Source organism: Cebus imitator, unplaced genomic scaffold (genome assembly GCF_001604975.1).
Source record: "Cebus imitator isolate Cc_AM_T3 unplaced genomic scaffold, Cebus_imitator-1.0 Scaffold33, whole genome shotgun sequence".
Lineage (NCBI taxonomy): Eukaryota > Metazoa > Chordata > Mammalia > Primates > Cebidae > Cebus > Cebus imitator.
This window is the reverse complement of record NW_016107348.1, coordinates 10,068,631-10,076,903: the sequence shown is the minus strand read 5'-3', so window position 1 is coordinate 10,076,903 and position 8,273 is coordinate 10,068,631.

Here is an 8,273-nt window from a genome sequence, read left to right as displayed (position 1 = left end):
CATTATCTGCAGATTTGTCGTTTTCAGAATGTCGTGTAGTTTTAATCACACAGTATGTAGCCCTTTCCAATTGGTTTATTTTGCTTATTAATATACATTTTAAGTTTCCTCCATTTCTTTTCATGGCTTGACAGTCCATTTCTTTTTAGTACTGAATAATATTCAACTGCTTGAACAGCCACAGTTTAATTACTGATTGACCTACTGAAGGACTTTTGGTTGCTTCCAAGTTTTGGCAATTATAAATAAAACTGCAGTAAACATCTGTGGGCTAGTTTTTCTGTGGACCTAATTTTTTATTAATTTGGATAAATACTAGGAACATAATATTACTGGTAAGAGAATGTTTACTTTTATAAGAAACTGCCAAACTATCTTTGAAAATAGTTGTACCATTTTGTATTCCCATTAACGATGAATGAGACTTCCTATTGCTCCACATCCTTGCCAGTTTTGGTGTTGTCAGTATTAAGGATTTTGGTCATTCTTTTAGGTATGTAGTGGTATCTCATTGTTACTTATGTACTTCCTTAATGGCATGTAATCTGGAACATCTTTTAATTTGCTTATGTATCATCTGTACATTTTCTTTGGTGAGGTGTTGGTTCTCCTCTTTGTCCATTTTCAATTGGTCATTCCGTTTTTTTTAATGTAGATTTATCGGGTACATGTGCAGATTTGTTGCATGATTATATTGCATAAGGATGAGAGTTGTGCTGTGAGTGCATCTATCAGCCAAAGAGTGAACATTGTACCCAACAGTCAATTCTTCAACTCTCACCTTGTTTTCAACCTCTCCCTTTTTGAAGCCTTCGGCATCTATTATTTTCATTTTTATATCAATGTGCACATGTTATTTAGTTTCCACTTATCAGTGAGAATATGTGTTATTTGATTTTCTGTTTCTGAGTTATTTCACTTAGGATAATGGCCTCCAGCTGCATTTATGTTGCTCCAAAGGATATGATTTTATTATCTTTGTTGGTATTCCACTCAGCACCTATCAGCAGTTTGTTGAATAAAGAAAATGTGGAATATTTTCTATATTCAACAAACTGCTGATAGATACTCAGGTTGATTTTTTGACTTTCTTACTGTGAATAGTGTCATGATATTGCATTATTGTTGAATGCTAAGTTCCTTGTAAAGTTTCTGTAACAGCTCTTTATCAGAAATATCTTTTGCATTAATGCATTTTTTAAAAACGGAGGGGGAAATAAAACAGAGGAAATGCTTCCCAAATCTTCTGCCAAGTTCAGAGAATAATTTTCACATGATGTGATAATAAAAGTAATTTAAATTTTGGTCCTTCCTATTGAGAATCACTAGGTGCATGGTTTATGTAGAATCTATTGTTAAACAGAAGAATGTGTAGCTAAATGAGCATCATAGACAAGAAAGACGTGCAAAGTGATTCTCATTTATTCTGAACCACGACAAACTTAAAGCTTGAAACAAATGTGTGTGGCTGGCCTGTTTGCCTGGAGTTTGACCGTATAACTGACTTTTTAGAATTAACTGATACGTAGGATGCAAATATTATTAAAAAGAGTGAAATATGCAACCTAGAAATTTAACAATGGTGACTGCAGGAATTACCTTGAAATAAAAAAATACCCAAAAAACAACAAAAAATATTCTCAAAGAAATACTATGTAGTTGACCTACTTGGAATTTCTAGTACATAGTGATGTCGGAAGAAGTAGACTGGCTTTTAACCAATTTCATTATTATTTTAAAATATTCTATAGAGAATGACTCCTTATTCTTACTGCCTCCATCTGGTACAGACTTCTCCCTCTGTCCCATCCATGCGATGGCACTCTTGAGTGGTATCTTCATAGATATACACATAGGATCACCCCAATACCTTCCCACAGAGAAAATTAAGCAAGAACATATTGAGGATGAACATTTTGGATGGAGACCTCTGAGTGGAAATATTCTCAGAATATTTTGCAGAAGTCCAAGTATTCTTGCTATATATATCTGTCACTGACTTTATGTACTATACAGGGAAATGTGGAGGTTTGTTTTGCAGGATTTATTTTTGTGAAGGTAAAAATAAATCACTTTCTTTATAAAAATACTTTAATATGGTAAAATAAAAGTACTTCTGGTCATTTGTAGTATATGTACCAAGTCTCATCAAGAAAATAAGTTTGTTCCCCTTTTCCCCGGGAGGAGGACATATGGCTTCAAGGAATAAGAGTCACCTTAGTCATCTGTTGCTTGTTGTTAGGCAACTACATAGCAAACAAATACATGCTCCGAAAACTATATTATATATTTTTAAAAATTATCCTAATTAATTACCAAATATGGCTCAGTGTCATTGCTATAGCAGTGTTTATACATTTTTCATTTTTTCCTGTAACTTTACTTATTTGTTTTTATGTGATATTATTCACAGTTATTATTATAATTTGCTCAATACAACTTAACTGTTACCTTCATCATGAATAGTTGTGGAATGAGATCTTTTCATTATTGTACAGCAGGTCCTTGAATAATGTCATTTTGTTCAATGTCGTTTTATGAAAATGTTGGTGAGAAAAGAGAACCTGTTCTTGGCTGAGGCCATAGTCTGTGTGCAAGTTTGCATGTTCTCCCCATGTGTATATGTCTATCATACAACTTGGATTCTTGGTCATGAAATCTTTGCCTCAGCCAAAGTCTAGAAGGCTTTTTCCAATGTTATCTTCTAGAGTTTTTGTAGTTTCAGTCTTAGATTTAAGCCCTTAATCTATCTTGAGTTGATTTTTGTATAAGGTGACAGATGAGGGCCCAGTTTCATTCTCCTACATGTGGCTTACCAGTTATCCCAGCCCTATTTGTTGAAGAGGGTGTCCTTTCCCCACTTTATGCTTTTGTTTTCTTTGTCAAAGATCAGCTGGCTGTAAGTATTTGGGTTTATTTCTGGGCTCTCTATTTTGTTCCACTGGTCTAAGTGCCTATTTTTATACCAGTACCATGCTCTTTTGGTGACTATGGCCTTATAGTATAGTTTAAAATCAGATGTGATGCCTCCAGATTTGTCCTTTCTGCTTAATCTTGCTTTAGTTATGCCCGTTCTTTTTTGGTTCCATATGAATTTTAGAATTGTTTTTGCCAATTCTGTGAATGATGGTAGTATTTTGATGGGAACTGCTTTGAATTTGGAGATTGCTTTTGGCAGTATGGTAATTTTCACAATATTGAATCTACCCATTCATGAACATGGGATGTGTTTCCACTTGTGTCATCTATGATTTCTTTTAGCAGTGTTTCGTATTTTTCCTTGTAGAGGACTTTTGCCTCCTTAGTTAGATATATTCTTAAGTTTGTTTTTTTTTTTTTTTTTTTATTTTTACCCCTTTTGTAAAGGAGTTTGAGTTCTTTTTTTGATTCTCAGCTTAATCGCTGTTAGTTTATAGAAAAGCTACTGGTTTGTGCACATTAATCTTGTTTCTGGAAACTTTGCTGAATTCTTTTATCAGTTCTAGGCACTTTCTGGAGGAGTCTTAAGGGTTTTCAAGATAAACAATCATATCATTAGCAAACAGTGACATTAGACTTCCTCTTTACCAATTTGGATACCCTTTATTTCTTTCTCTTGTCTGATTGCTCTGGCTAGGACTTCCAGTACTATGTTGAAGAGGAGTGGTGAGAGTGGGCATCCTTGTCTTGTTCCAGTTTTCATAGGGAATGCATTCAACTTTTCCCCATTATGTATTATATTGGCTATGGGTTTGTCATAGATGGCTTTAATTACCTTGGGTATGTCCCTTGTATGCCAGTTTTGCTGAGAGTTTTAATCATAAAGGGATACCAGATTTTGTCAAAGGCTTTTTCTGCATCTACTGAGATGATCATGTTATTTTTGTTTTTAATTCTATTTATATGGTATATCACATTTATTGACTTGCATGTGTTAAACCATCCCTACATCCCTGATATGAAAACCACTTGTTCATGGTGGATTATCTTTTGATATGTAGTTGGATTTGGTTAGGTAGTATTGTGGTAAAGATTTTGGGATACATGTGTACATCAAGCATATCAGTCTGGAGTTTCCGTATTTGAGAACGTTCTTTCCTGGTTTTGGTATTAGGGTGATGCTGGCTACATAGACTGACTTAGGGATATTTCCCTCTTTATCTATCTTGTGTAATAGTGTCAAAAGGATTGGTACCATTTTTTAAATATATGGTAGAATTCTGCTTTGAATCCATTTGGTCCTGGAGTTGTTTTGTTGGTAATTATTAAATTACCATTTCAGTCTCATTGCTTGTTATTGGTCTGTTTGAGGTATCTAATTTTTCCTGATTTAACTAGAAGAGCTGCATTGTTCCAGGAATTTATCCAACTCTTCTAGATTTTCTAATTTATGAGTGTAAGGGTGTTCATAGTAGTCTTGAACAATCTTTTGTATTTAAGTGGTGCCAGTTGTAATATCTCCTATTTTCTTTCTTAATGGATTTTCTCTCTTCTTTTCTTAATCTTGTTAATGGCCTATTTTATTTATCTTTTTGAGGAACCAGCTTTTTTTTTCATTTCATTCATCTTTTGTATTTTGCTGTTGTTTCATTTTCATTTAGTTCTGATCTGATCTTGGTTATTTCTTTTCTTATGCTGGTTTTGGGTTTGGTTTGTTCTTCTTGTTTCCTTAGTTTCTTTTGTAACCTGAGAATGTCACTTTGTGCTCTTTCATTTTTTTTGTTGTAGGCATTTAGTGCTCTGAGCTTTACTCTTAGCACCACCTTCATTGTATCCCAGAGGTTTTGATAGGTTGTGTCATTATTGTCATTCAGTTTGAAGAATTTTGTTATTTCCATCTTGATTTTGGTTTTGACCTAATGCTTATTCAGAAGCACCTTATTTAATTTCCATGAATTTGCATAGTTTTGAAGGTTCCTTTCGGAGTTTATTTCCAGTTTCATTCCACTGTGGTCTGAGAGAGTGTGTGATATGATTTCAATTTCCTTAAATTTATTGAGGCTTGTTTTGTGGCCATGGTCTGTCTAGTAGAAAGTTTCATGTGCTGCTGAGTAGAAATAGAATGTGTATTCCACACTTGTTGAATGAAATGTTCTGTATATATTTGTAAAGTCCATTTGTTTTCGGGTATAGTTTAAATCCATTGTTTCTTTGTTGACTTTCTCTCTAGATTACCTGTCTAGTGCTGTCAGTGGAATATTGAAGTCTCTCACCATTACTGTGATGCTATCTATCTCATTTCTTAGGTCTATTAGTAATCATTTTATAAATTTAGGACCTTCAGTGTTAGGTGCACATATGTTTAGGATTGTGATATTTTCCTGTTGGACAAGGTCTTTTACCATTATATAATGTCCCTCTTTGTCTCTTTTAACTGCTATTGCTTTAAAGTTTGTTTTGTCCGATACAAGAAGAGCTATCTCTGCTTGTTTTTGGTGTCCATTTGCATTACATGCCTTTTTCCACCGCTTTACTTTAAGGTTGTGTGAGTCCTTATGTGTTAGATGAGTCTCCTAAAGGCAGCAGAGAGTTGGTTGGTGAGCTTGTATTCATTCTGCATTTCTGTGTCTTTTAAGTGAAGTATTTAGGCCATTTACATTCAATGTAGGTATTGCGATGTGAGGTACAGCTGCATTCATCCTGCTATTTGTTGCCTGTGTACCTTTTTGTTTTTGCTTTTTAACTTGTATTTTTGTTTTATAGTTCCTGTGTGATTTATGCTTTAAAGACGTTCTGTTTTCATGTGTTTTCTGGATTTCTTTTAAGATTTAGAGCTCCTATTAGCAGTTCTTGTAGTGGGGGCTTGGTAGTGGTGAATCTCTCAGCATCTGTTTGTCAGAAAAATACTGTATTTTTCCTTTACTATGATGCCTGGTTTCAGGGGATACAAAATTTTTGGCTGATAATTGTTTTGTTTAAGGAGGCTGAAGATAGTGTCTCAATCCCTTCTAGCCTGTAAGGTTTCTGCTGAGGTATTTGGATGGCTAGGTCTCTAGCAAGGCCGGGAACATTTTCCTTGATTATTCTCCCAAATATGTTTCTAAACTCTTAGATTTCTTTTAGGTTTGGTTGTTTAATATAATCCCAGACTTCCTGGAGGCTTTGTTCATATTTTCTTATTCTTTTTTCTTTGTCTTTGGTGGATTGAGGTAATTCAAAGATCTTTTCTTTGAACTCTGGATTTCTTTCTTCTATTTGTTCAATTCTATTGCTGAGACTTTCCAGAGCATTTTACATTTATATAAGTGTGTCCAATGTTTCCTGAAGTTTTGATTGTTTTTTCTTTATGCTATCTATTTCCCTGAATATTTCTCCCGTCGCTTCTTGTATTGTTTTTTGAATTTCCTTGCATTGGGCTTCACCTTTCTCTGGTGCCTCCCTGATTCGCTTAATAACTAAACTCCTGAATTACTTTTCAGGTAAATTAGAGATTTCTTCTTGGTTTGGATCCATTGCTGGTGAACTAGTGTGATTTTTTGGGGGGGCTGTTAAAGAGCCTTGTTTTGTCATATTACCAGAGTTAGTTTTCTGGTTTCTTCTCATGTGGGTAGGATCTGTCAGAGGGAAGGTCTAGGGCTGAAGGCTGTTGTTCAGATCCTTTTGTCCCATTGGGTGTTCCCTTGATGTAGTACTCTCCCCCTTTTCCTATGAATGTGACTTCCTGTGAGCCAAGCAGCAGGGATTGTTATCTTTCTTCTGGAGACTCAGCAAGTCTTCCTGGCTCTGAGCTGGTAATGGGGGTTATCTGCAGAGTACTGTGATGTGAAGAGTCTATGAGTCTCTCAGTTGTGGATACCAGCATCTGTTCTGGTGGAGATGGTAGGGGGATGCAATGGACTCTGTGAGGGTTCTTAGCTTTGGTGGTGTAATGCTATATTTTTGTGTTGGTTGGCCTCCTGCTGGGAGGTGGCACATTCCAGAGAGCATTAGCTGTGTTAGTATGGTGAGGAACCAGCAGTGGGTGGTGCCATAGAACTCCCAAGAGATATGTCCTTTGTCTTCAGCTACCAGCCTGGATAGGAAAGGCCCATAAGGTAGGGGCAGAGCTAGGTGTGTCTGTGCTCAGACTCTCCTTGGAGGTCTTGCAACGGCTGCTGTGGGGGACAGGGATGAGGTTCCCAGGTCAATGAAGTTGTATACCTGGGAGCATTATGGCTACCTCTGTTGATTCATGCAGATTGTCAGGGAAGCGGGGGAAAGTTGGCAGTCACAGGCCTTACCCAGCTCACATATAAAGCAAAGGGCTGGTCTCACTCCCATCATGCTCCCCTAACAGCCACAAGTCTGTTTCCAGGTGGTAGGTGAGTTGGGCTTGAGAACTTGCCCCAGGCTACCGGGTTCCCAGCGCTGAAAGAAAAGGACTTGATTATTCCGTGGCCTATGGAGTATGCATACTGAATTCACACCCTCCCTTGAGTTCTGGCCAGGGCCAGGAGGCTTCTCTCCCAGTTCAAATTGTTACAAAGTTCAGCAGGAGACTTCCTTCTTCCTCTGGCATTTTCCGCCCACTCCTCTGGCCACCATCCCAAAGAATCCCTATGATGCCAGGCAGAATGACCTGCTTGGAGATCCAGCAAGCTCCCAGGGCCTTTCCTGCTGCTTCCTCTTCCCCTGTGTTTTGCTGGGCTTTCTGGACTGAATCAGCTCAAGGTAAGGTCAGAAACTTTGACCACAAACAGATTTTCAGTTTACCTGGTAAGGGTATGTGTTTTGGAGAGGAGGATCTCCCTTTCCCACTTCTGCAGTTGGGCACTCACAATATTTGGGTTGTCTCCCGGGTCCTACAGGAGCATTCTGCTTCCTTCAGAGGGTCTGTGATTTCTTTCAGTATTCCTGGTTTGTTCTTCCTGTCAACCTGGAGCTAAAATTCACAACGCGAACCACTGCATGCTGCTCTGTCCATCGAGTTGAAGTTGCAATCTAGTTCTGTCTCCCGTCCACAGTGATGATTTGGTGTCTCATCTCCCTGGTGTCTTTTTTTGTGTCCAGCTTTCATCTTTTCATAATGACACCCTCATGTAGTTTGTCTTCTTATGGAGAAGGCAAATAATAGATAAAATATAACATATAACGAACTGAAAATTAAATATAGTATTGTAAGAGATACTAGGAGATGCCATTTTCATTAGGCTGGTCAGAGACGATCCTACTGAAGATCAAATATGAAGAGCTAAATGAAAGAAAAAGAAAAAATAAAGAAAGGTGAGAATCATTAGTAACCTTCCTGGCCAGGTGCAGAGGCTCGCATGTAACCCCAGTGCTTTAGAAAACCAAAGTGGGAAGATTGCTTGAAC